Genomic DNA, 18175 nt, shown 5'->3' with positions numbered 1-18175 from the left:
TTTAAACATCTGTGATGATTTGCACTGTAATTGTCTCCTGCAGCTGACATGAGGCCTTTCAACACTAAATAATGAAAAAAATATCATCAACAATCAATGATTTCAAAATCAGAAAAGAATTTAAAGAAGTGTGTCAAAGCAATATGACTTCTGGAAAAAAAAAAAAAAAAAAGAATAATTTTAGCAGCCATGGTTTAAACCTGCACATAAACTTTTAAGTTATGAGATGAAGTATTGCATTTAAATATTCTCAGGATATTTGTCAGTCTTCACATCTTGTTTAGGCTCATTATTTGGCCATATTTCTAAATCTAATATGAGGACAACATTTCTAAGAATGATGATTTAAATTATATTAAAAATAAAGTAGAATTGAGGTGTTTTCTCATGTTAGGGTGCAGACTTGGCTGTGAGCTGAATTTGATTTCATCTGGTTTGCCTAAATCTGGGTAACAAAGTGGATCCTGCTTGAAAGTCCCAAATTTCCAGGTGTTGTATGTCTGGAATTATTTCCAGAACAACATCTAGAATTTCACCTTCAAGGGAAGCAAAGCACTGGAAGCTGCATTGAGTTTTCCTAAATGACATAGCCTCTCAGAATAAACATGGGAAGAGAACACAGTCCTCCTAAATTTCTTGGGCTTACTGACATTTGCCTGTCATGTCATGCATTTTGCATTAATTCTTATTGATCAGTCAGTCACTCAGTTAGCCAAATGTTTTCCTGGAAAAATCAATGGCCAAAGCCAGAAGAAATGCAAAGATTGGCTCAAAAATATTTTACACAATAATCATATATAAGCTACTTTTGGTTCAAATGTATCAGTAGATAAAGATCTGATTTATCACTTAAAGATCAAGATATTGCTGTCTTTTAAGCATAAACATTATTCATCCCAACCCACCCTCCAATTACTTTTATTTATCTTCTTATTTAGAATGCTACATCTGTAAGGTATCATACATAGTAAATCCCTTTCATTGTTGCACTTCTCTGATCTTGTTGCAGCTGTTTCTTTGCTGCAAGAAATATCTTTGGGCCATGACCAATCTAACATACTGTGGATGCTCTTACAAGAAATAAATAAAGTAGGCAATAATCTTTAAAGAGTTTCCTGTATCTGTATTGGCTGCATTTTTTCAGCTGTCTAAAGAGATAATATGTCCAGCTCTGTTTGAAACTACTAGAATTTCTGCCTTTCAAACTGGATGCTTTTGAACATTTCAGGTGGATCATTTCATCTTCCAGTATCAATTGTCTTCCAGTATAACAATGTTTGTCTTAAGTTATCTCACTCCTATTATGTCACGAGCAAATTTTCTAGTTTTTATAAAGTTGTTTATAGAGCAAGTAACTTTCACCAGACATCTCTGTACAGGTTTTGAATATCCTAGACTTAAAAGGCTATGGAAGATGCTGTACAGTAAGCGATACAAATGTAAGAGTTACTGTTCCACTCCTCCCTTACGTCATGGAATTTGCATTCCAAATACACTTATCAGGACTAGGATGTAGGACAGCGACTGAGTTTTATCCAGTTGGCCTTTTATGCCAAACACCAAAACTTGAGTATTTGCAGGAAACTGGATAAAAGGTATATGTTTTGTATCAATAAATAACAAATAACAAGTTACTTTATTGTATTTGCTGTCTCCTGCAGTGAGACTCAGATTATCAAATTTACTGTAGTATACTTTATATATATATATATATATATATAGCTTATATATATATAGCTTATATATATATAGCTTATATATATATATATATTATATTATATATATTTTATATATATATATATATATATATATATACACACACACATATCTTTTGTCCTTGATAGCAATTGCTCTAGTTCCATCTAAGGAAATTTGACCTACGAAAGTTGCCTCCGAATTTAAATATTTACCGTGAAATATAGAGTGACTGGAAGGCTCTGAATACTTGATTCCAATTGACACTGAAGAGCATCTGGAAGTTAGTGAAGAACAAAAATACCTGATTTATATATATATTATTATTATATATTATATTTTATATATATATATATATATTATTTTTTTTTCCCCAGGAATATGTGTATATTAAATTACCTCAGAAATTTAGAAAAATATAACACTTCCTTTAAAACTTTTAATTGTAGAACAGATACAAAAGGTGTATATATATTCTCACTTCATGAACTTAAATATCTTTGAAAATCTCACCTTTAACTATTCCTTAACAAACGGTATAGAAATAAAGTTCTACATTGTATATATATATTTTTTCTAATAGTTAATAAGAAATGGACATGTACATTGTTGTAATGTGCTTATATTTAATATAGATGGGACCCAAATTTTACTTTTGGTTTAGGAACTGATGACTCTAAGTTTTGGAAAAAAAAAAGATTTTATTTTCAAGTCTCTATAGGTTTGATTTGTAACAAGTACTCTGTACCACTGTGTTTTAATGCTGGGTGCCACAGAAAGAGAAATTCTGGATCAAAAACAAGCTTTGAAAAGCAAGTAAGGCAAGATATTACCTCTGGTGAAGACCACTACCCTTCTCAGATCCCACAACTGGACAGGTTACATGTGCATTGCCTACCGTATTTTAGTCAAAGACCTACTTTTTAAAGCATATTTCAGGTCTACTTCATCTGAATAATTAAGGGACGACTCCCATTGAGCAGATGTTCAGTGACGTACAGGGAGGACAGCAACCCTCACTGACATCTAATGATAAGACAAGGGGAAAGCGGGAACATAGGAGGTTCCACTTAAATATGAGAGGAAATTTCTTCACAGTGAGAGTGACAGAGCACTGGAACAAGCTGTCCAGGGTGGTTGTGGAGTCTCATTCTCTGAAGACTTTCAAAACCTGCCTGGATGCCATCCTGTGTGACCTGATCTAGGTGTTCCTGCTCCAGCAGGAGGGTTGGGCTAGATGATCTTTCAAGGTCCCTTCCAATCCCTAACATTCTGTGATTCTGTGATTCTGTTGGGGACCAGAGCAGCTGAGGCAGAGAGGAGAGCAACCTCCCTGGCCAGCACTGGACACACACTAACAGATAAATCTCTTGGTAATTACCAGCGAGTTAGCTGGCGAGAGAAGCAAATTGCATTCTTGTTATGCTGGAAAGTAGGAGACTGTCAGTGATTTTCTACACACAGACATTTCTCAGTAGTGGATTCAGTCTGAAATACAGAGTTCAGTCCTAGCTCCAAACAAGGTTTTTAAGTAGTTTCTTTACTTATTTTATTTACTCCCCCAAATCATGTAAACATTTGTGTTTGAAAATCAGAACCCTTCTTTTTCCTTGTTCTCTCTCTTTCTAGCACCACATAGGTGACCTGATTTTCAGAGGAACAGCTCTCAAAATCCACAGGAGGTACTCAGCATGTCTGAAAATCAAGTCATAAATAGATGTGAATCTCTCTCTCATTTTTTTTTTTTTCCTTGAGGAACTGAACTGCCAAGTCTCAGTAAACAGCCAAAGAAACCCAGCTTGTTCAGAAATGCTAATTTAAAGCTGCATGTGTGTTTGCATAGACTATATTGGACTGAATAAGTCTAAGTCACAATAAAAGGGAAATTTATTTTTGTAAAAGGAATATTTAAATTCTTGGGGGATTGGGAGGAAAAAAAAAAAAGGCTGCTGTTAGAGAAATCTGCATCTGTGGGATTTGTGAGTAAGGCTGGAGCGGAAGTAAAAGAGGAAATCCCCCACACCATTTAATGAAATTCTATTGTGGGATAATCACTGCCAAAGAAACCCATCAGTTCAGACTTTGAGCATCTTTGTCTGTTAAAGAGTCTGAACTGTGCAAGAGAAACATGCATTTCCTGCAGTGGGGGTCTTTTTTCCCTTGTTGAGATCAGGGTTATTATTACCCTATAGGAAACAGTATCATTTATATGGGGAAGATCTGGATTTCATTATGTCTCCTTTCTCATTTAGGAAGTGGGCTGACATTCTGTTTTGAAGATCTTGAGAACAAGGAACCATTTCCTAGCACACACAAAAAAATAAGTCACACTTTTGTGTTATTCTCATGCCTCTTCTTAAATTTTTGATTTCTCAGATTAAAATAGGTTTATGTGTAAAACAGATACGTAATGGATGGGAGAAAATTCCTGTCTTAAAACTCCACCAAATGCACAAGAAGAAAGGTGAATTCCTTTGTACACAGGGTAAAGGAGCTTTAGAATTCTTCCAAAAGGAAGACGCTGCTCAGCTAAAATCCGCCATTCCTCCACAATCTCCCAACTCCAGCAAACCAAATCGCAGAACTTATTTACCTGAAATGGCAGCATTCAGATTTACTCCAGATCAAGCTAGCTGTCATTTCATTTCATTTAGTAATTGATCTGTAAATTGCCTAGGTGTTCCATGAACAATTACATGGTTCATTCCAATAATTCCCCTCCTGAATTTATATCAGTACAACCCCACTGACCACAGCAAACTAAGGTAAGATAAAGAGAAATTACCCACTGCAAGTAAAGGGAGTAGAGAACCTAAGGAAATAGAATCTAGACCAAAAGTCCCCTAGGGAAGAAGCTTCTGGGCTGACCAATATATACAGTAAAAGTATTTTAGGTGGACCAACAAATGCTTTTGCTTTCCTCTGCTTCAGAGGTTCTGGTAATGAAGTCTATTTATTTTTCATGGAAAGTAGATCCTGCTTTGGTTTCACATACAGTATTTTAGATTAGCTATGGAGAAAACAAGGAAATGATAGACTGGGCAAAGTTTCAGTTTGTCAACTGAGTTGTAAGATCTGGTCAGCTAACAGTGATTCTATGCAATCTTTCATCTTAGTGAACTATTTAAAGGACATCCCTTTCACCTTCTTTGAAAAACAATGGGGAGATTATGGGTTCTTGCAAAGAAGAGGAAATGAAGATTCTGATCCCAAGAAATGCATGGAGATGCCACAACTCTTACAAACTCAAATAAAACAAAACAATGGATCGTCTTTAATTCCCCGTTCAGCTGTTTCTTGTAGCCAAGGGTACTCTGAGTGACAGTGACAAAGAAATCCTGGTTACAAGGGATGAAGTTTTTATGTTTCAAGTCTGACTATGTTTCATCTATGATTAAGAGCGAGTCACAGACTTATCTGAAAATGTCTGTTTCTGAAAAAAAATATACAAAGAAGATATATGCTACTTAATTATTTGGATTTTTCATATGATTAAAAATGGGTATTATTGTTATTTTTTATTGCAACAGCACTTAGAGACATAAGCTCTGAACCAATATCTTGCTGTGCTGTATGCTGTGGAAAGAGAACAAAACAGTCCCTGCCATCATTTAATGAAGACTGTCCTTGAAATTATAGTTACAAAAATGGTTCAATTGTTTTAATTACTAAAGTGAAGGGATTTCTATTGATTCACTTAGAAAACTTTCACAGTCTAATAAACCATTCCAGCCAGTGGCTTGTTACCACCACTTCTGTTCTTAAACCCCATTTTGCCTCTGAATTCTTCTGTCCTGTAACTCTCTTTCACCATCTCAAGGAGTTAATCCTTGGTCCATAGGATCAGGATTTGTAGTCAGCATTCTGGGATATAAATATATTCTCTCTTTCCCATGGTTTCTCTCTTACCAAATGAGTCTTGGATATAAATCCAAGATATAAGTCCTAAACATGTAACAGTCAGGTTGTGAAGGCCAGTCTAGTGTGCTGAAGTTATACATCCAAATACCTGCATAAAGAAGAGGATCTAGAGGTAAGTTCTCCTCTTTCTAGCAGCAATGCTAGCAATTTTTAAACTATCATGAAAGAAGTGGGTATTCATCTTACATCCCTTTTTGCACAGTGTGAATGCTGCCTTGAAGGGTATTTAACCCCAGAAGAGGGTTGCAGCGTCTGGATCTCAGATGGCTACAGGCTCTAAAAAGACGTGCTCCTTGCAGTTTGCTGTTGGTAACTCTGGGCAGATCCCCATCTACACTTCCTCCAGAGGCAATTTTCTCTCTCCATTCACTATCTGAAAAGCAAATACCTCTGGCTGAGGTGGTCCAGATGATCTTGGCGGGACTAGTCGTCTATGTTTTAGGTGCTGTATTTCTCAAATTCAAAACAGTTCAAAAAGTTGTCCTATGTCCTTTTGCAAAGTATTTCAGCACAGAATGTACTTCAGAGAGTATAGTGGTACATTTTTACACCTCTCTACAGAGCTTTACTATCTAACATGGAGTAACAGTCAGTAGAACTACATAAGGTCAGGTTCAGAATTAAGTCCAAAATGCCTCCTTTAAGTAGATGGTTACATTAGGAATTTATTTATTTATTTTATCCTTGCCTGTATTTCAGGAGAGGTAAGTTTCAGGGATGATTAGGAGAAAAATATTTCCAATGTTTCATATATAATCTAGACAAAAACAAAGGAAACAAAAGGAAACAAAAAGGAACAAAAAGGAACAAAAGGAAAACAAAGGAAAAAAAAAAGAAACAACAAACAAACAGAAGCAATAATATTGATGACAGGAAAATAAATCCTATATACAGAAAGTATTTACAACAAAAATGAAAGTCCATAGTCACTGTTAAAACACCATGCCAATCTATTTAATCTATCTAATCCCTTTCTGCTGGAATCAAGAGTGCAAGAAAGCCTAGTATCCTTCAAAACTGAAAAATAAAATAAAATAAAATAAAGCCAATGAATTATTTTAATGTACTGAAAACAACTTTGAAATAATCTGTAAGCAAAACCAGTTTATATGATAAATGTTTTTTTAAACCTCATTAAGCGGTTATTGCACTTGGTGAGTCAATCATTTCCTTGCTCACAAATACCCACAAAATACTATGCACTGTACATGAAATATACTTCTTTGCCAGTAACCCAACATATACCTGAATCATTTGGTACATGACAAGTTTTCTCAGTGTTACAACTGAGTGGATATTTGTTGTTTCAATTTAATTTTTGTTTTGAAAATTTTTGACAATTTTATTTTGAATTAATATGAAAAAGATTTAGTCCAGTTTTCAGAAAGAATAATTTTGTAAGACAATCTTTCCATTCCTACCATGTTGATTCAATGCAGAATATCAATACAGATTTGAGACAGAATGAAGGGAAGATGTTAAAGAGAAAAATACAGAAGGGTATATATACTTAATTAACTGTTTCAGATTGCTGATTATGTTATTATTCAACATCGTATTATTATTCTACATCATATATCAGAGATGTCAAATATCACAGTCAATCTATTCTGGTGTTAATAATGCTAATATGAGATGAAGAGTTAGTATAGTGTGCAGTTATACATTAGTATCTTTCAGGTATTATTACTACCAAAAATGTTCAATATTTGTCAAAACTGTAGAATATTCACCAGAAAGTCATTGAAGACCAAACACAAAATTCAGATGTTATTCTCTAAACAATAATTATTCAATGTCTTAAAATAATGATATCTTTATAAAGGTGTCATTGGTAATATGGACAGTGGAATTGAGTGCACCCTCAGCAAGTTTGCTGATGACACCAAGCTGTGTGAGGCAGTTGATACTCTAGAGGGAAGGGATTCTATCCAGAGGGACCTAGACAGGCTTGAGAGGTGGGCCAATGAAAAGCTCATGAATTTCAACAAGGTCAGATGTAAGGTCCTGCATCTGGGCCAAGGCACTCCCAAGCACAAATACAGGCTGGGTGGAGAATGGATTGAGAGAAAGAAATGGACATGTTGGAGTGAGTCCGGAGGAGGGCCACAAAGATGAACAGGTGGCAGGAGCACCTCTCCTATAAAGAGTGGCTGAGGCAGTCGGGGTTGTTCAGCCTGGAGAAGAGAAGGCTACGGGAAGACTTTATGGCAGCCTTCCAGTGCCTAAAGGAGGTCTACAGAAAAAATGGGGAGAGACATTTTACAATGATGTGTAGTGATAGGGCAAAGCGTAATGGTTATAAAATAAAAAAGGACAGATTTACATTAAGGAAGAAATTATTCACTATGAGGGTGGTGAGGCACTGGAACAGATTGCCCAGAGGAGTTATGGATGCCCCATCCCTGGAGGTGTTCAAGGTCAGGTTGGATGGGGCTTCGATCAACCTGTTGTGGTGGAAGGTGTCCCTGCCCATGGCAGGGGAGTTGAAATTAGATGGTCTTTAAGGTCCCTTCCAACTCAAATCATTCTGAGATTCTAAGCCACACTGAAGTTAGAGCCTGTTTGGCATCTTAGAGACAAATTATTTTAAAAAGATCAATCAGCTTCTCTAGTCACTTTGTGAAGTCAAGATCTTTTCATGAGCTTTTGTTTTGGATAATAAGTGAGAGGAAAAGCATCAACATTTAAAAATGTATGAAATTTCTGATCTGTTTAGGAAACTACTATACTAAACGAATTTCAAATGAAAATATTTTCTATATTTTTTGCTCTCAAAGAGGCTATTATCCCACTGATTTAAAAGTGAAGTGGTAGGTTAAACAGCTTATGTTTTTCATAAACCTTTAGGTTTATGAAACTTCTGCCCTTTCTTTTTCTCCTTAAGTTGGAATTAAGTAAACTTTGGCCATACACCTGCAATGATGACTCTGAGGAACCGTATATGCTGTCAATATGTATCCATGGGCTGCTGCAGTCTTCAGCACCTAACCCAGTCACCCTTATGGAATAATGAATGGACCCAAATTGTCAAGCCACAAAGTACAATTTTTCAATTATGTATTATTTTACATGTGGCCTATTTAGCAATCAAACAGAGATTTAGCTACTCAGAAGATGAATTGTGTTAGTAAGCCAGGGAAAAAAGAAGAATACCTCTCATTTTTAAGGAACTTTGATAGGCCTTTGTGATTATATCTTGTCTTCCTACCGAAAGAACAGATGTAGATATAACGCTACAGAAACAATTTGTGTTATGAAGAAAGAGAATGGTGGCAAATACAGTTTTGGGAAAGAATATGGAAAAAATATTTAGACAAAAAATGCAATTCCAAACAGGAATTTCCTGTATAAGGAAACCTTGCATCCAAATAAGACTTTGCAGAGTCACTGTAAGAGCTAGAAATTGACACTGAACAAATTCAGAAGGAAAATAATGGACACTTTTGAATAGCACATGTGCTGAGCTAATGGGAACCATTAACAAGGAAGCAATGGTTTCTTCTCAACTTAAAGTTTTCAAATAAAAATGGTTTTATTTTCTGAAAGATTTGCTTTTATTAAGAAAGGTACAAAAGAAATGAAATAATACAAGGAAATCGGATTACTATATCAACAATCCCTCCTCCCAGCAGATTTATTAGAAGTCATTGGCCAGATTTTCAGTGACTTCAAGTGACATCAAGAATTTTCCCGTTTGTTTTATTGTGTTTAAAAACAGAAATCAGTTAGATTCAACACAACAGGCAAAGGAGTTTCTCCAGAGCTTAACCTGTTTAATACACACCTTTTATAAGCTTTCTGCCCAAAGTCAGAAGTGTTTTTTGATCTCGCTCAACATAAATGTCCTCTGAGGCCTCTTAGGCACCTTTTGCTGTGGACAATTTCTTTGGTGGAATGAATGCACATGATACCCACTGTGGATCTAACATACTATATGGAAGCCAAGAACATAGCTTGAAAAATACTAAATGGGATTTTCTCAGGCTTATCATTAAACATGCACAGAAGATTTAGTTTGCTGTGATGACTGGGTTTGAATTTGCAATAACATCATATGAGCTTTTCTTGTGTAAACAGCACTAATTTTCACAGCAAAAAGGCATAAAAATGGATCAAATCTTGGTGCTCTAAGGTACCAAGAAGTTTTTGTTTCACTTCCTTTTATTTATTTATTTGTTTGTTTGTTTATTTATTTATTTGTTTATTTATTGAGATCTCAGAATCACAGAATGGCTGAGGTTGTAAGGGAGCTCTGGAATTCATTATGTTCAACCTGCTTGGTTCAGGCAGGGCTACCTTACAGCATGTTACCCACAAGCATGTCCAGAAACTATGATCACTTGAAACCAAAACTCAGAGTCCAGGGGTGGTGAGGGTGGTGTTCTTACTAATCTGCAGAGATGTTCATATCTCTTGCTATTATAATCTTCTAATTGCTAACACTCTTGTAGTCACAAAACATGCTGAAAAGGAGGAATCTGGTCCCTGAACCCCTGTAAGTTATATTCTTACCTCTAATCTAATCAGTTATTTCCATGACCACCTTTTAGTACACACTTCAGTTAGTTATCAGATACAAACTGAAACTACATTGCTTATATTGCTCAAAATCACCCCCAATCCTCCCTTTACTACAGCTACAGTTCTGAATGCTGTGCAGATCACATCAGAAAATTGCACAATTAGACACTTGACCTAGAAGCTGGAAGGTGGCAGAGAAGTGTGTTTTCCCTGTACTGACTTTCTTTAATAGGTATCCTTGCCTGGACACTGCCAACAAAAGGCCACTGGACTAGATGAAAACTTGATATGACCTGGAACAGACATTTTTCTGTTTCTTAGTAAACCCAAGAGCTGAACTGCATCCAGTCCTGCAAAGAACTGTGAACCAAATAATTTCACATTTGAGGGGAGAGCGGTTTTAGTTGCAAGATTTTGAGTATGCCAGTGTCATTCTTTGCAAAGGTGTGTGACCAGAATAAGGCACACTGATGGGGAAAAGGCAAAACACAGTGATTTAGAAACTCTTGTGGTCATGAAAGACCACCATTATATTTGTGCATGACCTACAAGCTCCAGAGGCCATGTGTGAAACAGAACACGCAAAGTTTAAAGTTACTTTAAAGAGTAGCGCATACAAGTTTGACAGCGCCTGCTGAATGGTAGAATATGTGACCTCTTGTTGATAATTCGTAGTACAATTTTTCAAAGAAAGCAGGAAATAGAGGCTTACTGCAGAAAAAAAAAAAAAGAGAGAGAGAGAAAAAGAAAGAAAAAGTTGACTCAAAAGCACTTTATATAGTGTTCCAGAAAGACCTTAACTGAACTTTGATCATATTTTTTATTAATTTAATTACTATGTAGGTTCTCTTGGGGAAAAAAAAAAAAAAAAGCAAATAGTAAATACAGAGCTAGAAGACAAAATATTTCTGCTGTCATTCTAACCCTTATTGTAAGACTAGTTGTATGATGACATTGAAGAACTCATTTAAGAACCTCTATTTCCCTGCCTTTAAACTGGGTATAAAAATATTTTCTCCTTCTGCTCACAGTGGTGCTTTGAGACTTCTTTCATTCAGGATAACCTTAGAAAACTTATTGATAATAGAGGGATTCCATAGGCATAGAAGTTGTTCAGGGGTGGAGCAGAAGTCTTATGAAAATTACCTGTGTGTTTGGTCACATCTGTGATGGAAGCCAAAACCATGGAAAACAGGTCATGTATGTAAGCACTAGTGAGAATAAGGACAAACTGCTAGACAGTAACAGCAAAATAGGTGGAAAACGGCATCTCCCCTCCAACCAGAACAAATTACATTAAGGAACTGGTCTTGCACTATCCAACCTAGGATCATAAGGGACTGAAACACAGTTGTGGTATCATATTTTACGTAGAGTTTCATGGCATCTTACTGTTTCTTCCAGGAGCTGTTGCAGGCATGGAGAGCGCTACTTTACATCTGTATAGGCATTTAGCTCTGAATTAAGCCACTGTCGCTCTGTTGACTTGGACAGAACTATACAAATTTATACCAGAATATTTGGCTTTCATTATAACCTTTTTTTTTTTTTTTCCCACTTTACTACTGCCAGTAAAAGTCAAAACCAAACAAAACTCTGCTAAAATGGGCCTCAAGTCTTTGTTCAGAGCCATGAGTTTAGCCCCTGGCACTATGTTCCCATTGTGTCCTATTCCACCACAACATTCATTTCGCTCCCTGCTGCACCCGGTCCACAGACTTCACTGACACTGGGACATCTTTCCTGCAAGATGTAGCAATAAGTTAATTTAAACAGCGCTCATCCTAGGATTTACCATCCTACTGTGATGCACAGATAAGTTTTTGAAGATGGGATATATGCCATAGCATATATTGGAGCTGTTACATTCTGTTAATTTTTGCTTAGCAGTTAAAACAAGGATGAAATGATCTTCAAGGCTGGAGCTGGGAGGCAGCTTTCTTTCCCACCTACTCTTGGGATCTGTAGGAATGGAACATTGCTTTAGGCATATGCATACAGGTAGCTGGTATTGTGGTCTGGTGCTATGGCTACTTGCAGATATTTTGGAACATCTCACTGAGACTTCTACAAATGTCTTGTCCAGACTTTTCTAGCCATATTATTACTGGACAACAGGAGCTGATACGGTTGTTAATTTGTAGAGTTGTGCTAACAGAAGTCTGTGGTATACAAGAAAAGCACAAAGGGTGGAGCCCTAGTTTCACCTATGAATGGTAATAAATCATAGTATAGATTAGGACTGTTTTTCACTCCTTTCCACTGCACCATAATGACCACTAGAGTTTGCTGTATTAATGTTTGAGTGAACAAATACAAAACCTCTGAACCACCCCTATAAAAAAATTTCCAAGGAAAACACAAATCCCTTTACCACAAATGGTAGAAATTACAATACCTTTCCTCAGCTGTTGAGAGGAACTCAACTTGAAACATAGAAAAAGCTGCAGGAAGTATATGATTAAGTAATTGGCACTATTTTCTCTCAATTGGTGCAGTGCTAATGTTCAAGTAATGTGCTAAGGGGCACTGTGCTATTTTCAGATTAAGTGAAAAAATTAAGGTCTTGACTGCTGACCATTTTAACAAATTAAAGATCCTTCAGCATTTATTTGTAGAAGAAGGGATATTAGCTTTGATGGGCTTGCAAAACTCCAGCTAAGAGAAGCAAATGCTACAGACCAAGTTCTCCCTGAAGTTCCAAAATGTGGGTGTCTCTTTTCTTCTCTTGCTTTCATAAACAGAGTAACACTGAAGTGTGCTGTAAAAAGGAGATATTTTTCACCTGGAAGATGGTGACAAATGCATTCATACCTGACTCTGTGTGCCTTGTACAGCACTATGGGATACTTTAGGATGGAAAATGAAGTATGCTGGTAAACCCACATTTAGGATTTGTGGTTTGGAGTAGTCACTTATTTTGGCAACTGTATTGATTCTGGATGCATCTCCAATGTAGTTTCAATTTTTTATGACTAAGACTTAGTGAAACTCATCTGTCCTTTCTGATGGAGGTACTGAACAGTTCTCATCTTTACTCATATGCTGAGTTCAGTTGGACTCATTCCCTGTGATGGGCATTAGTGAAGAGAACATAGACTAAAGACAGAATAGACAATGTCTTCTCTCTAGTTTTCCATGACTACTGCCACCACAGTCCCAGGGAGCAAGACACAAGGAAGACCAATTTTAAAGAAGTCTTGCTCCAGCTCTGCAGCTCTGGTAATGAGTGTCCTCATTCACTGTCAGGATGGGGCATGTTCTGTCAAGATGGGTAACTGATCTCCCTGATCTTTAACAATGTCTCAGCTTATGGAATATGATTCTTTTCAGACACGCATGATTTGGCCACTTTTTTACAAAGACATAAAAAACTCTTCATACCAAGCATATCCTCTGCCAGATTTCTATTCCCTGCATCAAAGCCTGCTAGAGCCTGGGCCTCCCACCAAAATGGCTTTTCCCGGAAAAACATTGCTGGGATGAAGACAGAAAATATTACATCCATTCTCGTTCTTAGATAGAGACAAAGCTTCTTCATGTCAGTTTTAAAGAATCCAGAAAAAGAAAAGGAGAAAGGGGGAGGAATCTTGAGCAGATTAAACAGTTTTAATCCAAGTAAATGTATTTTGGGAAAGAGATAAGCAAGTGCCCTATAGCTGCATCAAGCAAACTTAGGATCTATTAGTTACTTGAAATCATAAAATTCCAGGACATTGATACAGAAACAATCGCGGACCCAAAGATAGCAGTCACATACAATCATAATGTTCTCCCTTTTAACATCCTTTCCATCTGTTTCTATTAGTCACCACTTGTGTCCATACCAAGGTCATAACCTAACTCACTCATGGTGAAATAAACATAATTTAATGAGACTACTTGCAATGAGTAGGTTACAAGATGGCATTTACTGGATCGCTGCCAGCAGCAAAATTTCAGATATTCATATGTTCAGTTTCCAAGTCTGAGATCTCAGGTCACAAGTCTCCTGCATATTCTTGATTTTCATAGAAATCCAGCCTTTTAAGTGCCTAATTGTTTTTGGAAATGAGCCTAAGTCATCTGGCAATCACATTTTGAAACTTTAACTTTCTGTCTAGGTATCTGTGCTGACCCACGTAGTTAGAGCATTCATAAACAATAAAATCACAGTCATTATTTTTCCTGAACTGAGCCCCAAACCAACGGATGCAGTTATAAAGAAATTAGTAGAACTAGAAGCAAACACTTCGGGAATTGCCAAATAAGCTAAAAATAAGAGCATGCGACAAGCTGAAGAAATAAAATATTCTGCCTCAAAATTTGAACAACAGTGATCAGAGGCAGCCTGAGAATTTGAGGGAAAGCCAGAAAAACAACAGTTTTTCAGTGCTCACAGTTCAAAATACTCAACTGCTCTCTACTAAGATCCTTTTGTAATGCATAGGACTGGCTGAGGAGTCATAGGGAGGACTGACAAGGTAGTATATTGGGAAAAGTGGGGAACTAAGCAGGTCCATTCCTCAGAACAGCTTGAGTGACTGAGGGGATTCAGCTCTAATATTCCTCCTGTTGCTCTTCTTTTTAATAAACCTACTTAAGCAGTAATATGATGCTTTTGAAATTGCTTCTTTCAAGTCCGTTTAAGTGTTGTTGCAATTTTAGCCTAATATGAAATCCTTGAAGAGAAGTGACTTTTCAGGTGGAGTCATACAGTTGCTACAGCTTTATTATAACTGTGTGCACAAACGAAAATGTAACTCGAAGATGTACCCTACTGTAGAGGTATATACAGGTGCCTTTGATCATGGAATAAAATAAGGTAGCTAAATGGGGCTGAAAGTTTTAACGAATAAACATAGAGTGAAAAGCCTGAATTAGCAGTTCTTTTCAGCTGATTTCTAAAGCTATTTTGAAATAAGTGACACACAGACCTCCCTCAACTACATCTTCAAATTAAGAAGGTTTGCTTTCCAGACACAGTGCACAGATCTGAGATAAATGACCACAAAGACAGTGATAAATTTCTAAGAAGAAAAACAGGCTATTTATGGACAGTTTCTTGTGTAATCCCCTGAAAGCTCAGCAGCGCCTCTTTCACTCAGTGCTGTAACACCTTTCTCATGGCCATTGTACGAGCAGTCCTTAATGACTAAGGCAGAGACTGGTGAATGACTGAGTTAAACTATTACATTTTAGGGGTGCTGTTGTTCACAAACAGCAGCAATGGGAGTACAACAGCACTTCTAAATGATATTGCCTAACACCAAGCTTAGAAGAGGTGGAACAGAGAGTGGGAGTCAGAAGACCAGTAGCTCATACCACATTTACACTACAGCTGTCTTACATGGCTCTACACAGCCACCCTATTCCACACTGTGAGAACAAGACTTGTGCAGCTGGAATAAGCCTCACATTCACATTGGCTTGCAGAATGCATTCACCTTATGCATTTGCAGAATGGAGTGGCTGGAGGAGGACCAGGGTGCTGCAGTGCACCTTTCTGGCATGGCTTCACATTTGCTGGTAGGTAGGAGGCAGTGCAATTGCAATTGAGCAGCACAACTGCTTCAATGATCCATGACCTAATAATGCACTAGGTGTGCATGAAGACATGTGGTGGACTGTGATGGTTTACTGTTGGCAAGTGATAAAGAAAATTGAGGGATGTGGATCTCACAGCTTTAAAACTGCCATAAATTGACCTAAGTGTAAAGGGCAGTGGGAGGATCATGCCCACCTACAAAAATTAGCATTTTCTTTTCCTACCTACCATCACACAATGTATCTTCCACAGTTTTGCCTCTCACATATGCCGTAACCACCAGCCTACAGCCTACAGACTGCACAAGCAATCTACAACTATATTGCTCTCACCTACACAACAAACATCCTACAGGAGTATAGCCTATACCAGTGAAAATTGCAGGACTTACCAAATATGACAGTGGGGAAAAGGGATATGAGTATCTGTGGATGCAGTCATCAGTCTGCTGTTTTTCTGGCTTTTATGAGTCAAAGCAACTTTTTTGTTTATTTATTTTCTTTTTGTTTGTTTGTTTGTTCGGCTTTTTCCTAAAAATTATTACTAAGTGCTTACCAAGGATGCTGGTGATTTCTTCCATTCTGCAACATAAGAAGACAGAGGCGGAGCAAACTCAGAGAAAGTATTCCTAGCACTGCCCTGGTAGGTTAAGGAGACAAGTATACTACCCTGTATGTAAATATGTATACACACATATTTATGTATGTACAAATTAGTGCTTAAAAATTATATTCTGGCAGATGACAAGGAGATACATAAAATAATTTCCAACTCTTCATGAGAGTCTTGACAACAGCTCTTCACTAATTAACCTGAAGTTTGGGGAGGTATAGTTCTCAACTTGTTCTGAAAAATACCATTTACCTTTTTACAAGCTTCTTGGTGGCTGTGGACCATATTGTCTAGACTGGTAAATTCCGTGGTTTTGTGCAGCTGGCATAGAGCTGCTTTCATTCTCAAGGTTCCCAAGCACGTTGTAAACTATTCTCAGGGCTCACACCCAGCCCATCACTGAAATATAGACACTGCTGTAGTGGAATTCAGCAGCTGCTTAATGGTTCATAGCTCACTTTTGTTCCCAATTAGGCCAATAGCAATCTTTCTGCTGCTTTCAGGGAGAAGCTTCTTGTGCACTAAGCCAGACATGTGCTTAAGTACCTTGTTAAATCACAGTCTAAAGGCTTGATCCTTCTCATATAACATTCATACTGACTTCACTGGATGTAGATTTGAGCCTTCAGGGAGGAAATAAGTAGGAAGATCAACTGAAAGCACGAGGTGAATTTTAGGTAGATGGAATAATAGGGTGAAAGTGGTGTACACACAGCTAGTAAAGCAGATGATCCAGACGTTTCCTGGCTGCTCTAGCTGGTCATGTCAGACATCAGAAAGGGGCCGAGTTATTCTTAGATCAGTTGCCAGTCCCACAGAGCGGAATACCTACTGTAGGAAAGGTAAGTAAGGAATAACTGTTAAATCCATAGTAGGAAAGGTAAGTAAGGAATAACTGTTAAATCCATACTAATGGGAGTACCTTGCAAACTCCCTCTAACCTAATGCGAAATGACTGGTACATATTTTAAGCTAAATGAGTTCCTGGGGGCAGGCTTGAAAGTTTTTCTCTCTTTAGTGTAGCAGGAAAAAAAATTTGCAGAAAGTAACTGCTAATCTAGTGCATGATCTTTATTCCTAATGTCCACATCCGTGCCAGTAAGAAACATTTACTAATAGCTGAATTTTCAAGGCCTAATGCAACAGTAACTCCCGGTGCCTTCAACACCAGCCATGAACACACAGGGAATAAGTCTCAGTTACCTTCCTGATCAGGTTTTGGCTATATTTTTATCTATGTAATCTTTCCCCATTTTTCCATCTCTATTCTCCTCTTCCTTCTTGCTTACCTGCTCACATAGTGGGGATACAATTGTAAAGCAGAAATTTATTTCTGTTCAATAGTGGCCTTTGATAACTGAAGAAACCTGCCACAGGAAATCCCACAGCTATTACTAATTTTCTCTACTGCCTACTCTTTTTTTTTTTCCTTTCTTTCCTTTCTTTTTATTTTTATTTTTATTTTTATTTTTTTTACTCATATATCAAATGAACTCAAGTCATTGGACATGAAATGAGTTTGAAAATACAGATTTTTTTTTCTTTCTTTCTTTATGAAGGGGGAGATTTTTGTAATTCCTCTCAAACATGCAGTGACAGCATAAGTTCCTGTCTACTGTGCATGAACAGCTGTTTTTCAAAAGTTTGATTACTCATCTTTCTCAAAATCTTTTTCCACTGTGAATATCTTAAACTAAAAATCATATGATTAATTTATGTGAAATTAAGTTGTTACAGTATAAATTAGTGATTCATACAAACTAATTTACTTATGCTCCTCACCACGGCAGTATTTCTTAATTTATAAACTATCTGGTTAGAGACCAGTATTCATTATAGCTTGTATAGCATCTAAAAGAGGACTGAAACTGGTTGTAACTCTTTGTATGTTGCTAA

Source organism: Cygnus atratus, chromosome 2 (genome assembly GCF_013377495.2).
Source record: "Cygnus atratus isolate AKBS03 ecotype Queensland, Australia chromosome 2, CAtr_DNAZoo_HiC_assembly, whole genome shotgun sequence".
NCBI classification, from domain to species: domain Eukaryota; kingdom Metazoa; phylum Chordata; class Aves; order Anseriformes; family Anatidae; genus Cygnus; species Cygnus atratus.
The sequence above is the reverse complement of the archived record's forward strand: the minus strand, read 5'-3'. Positions refer to the sequence as shown.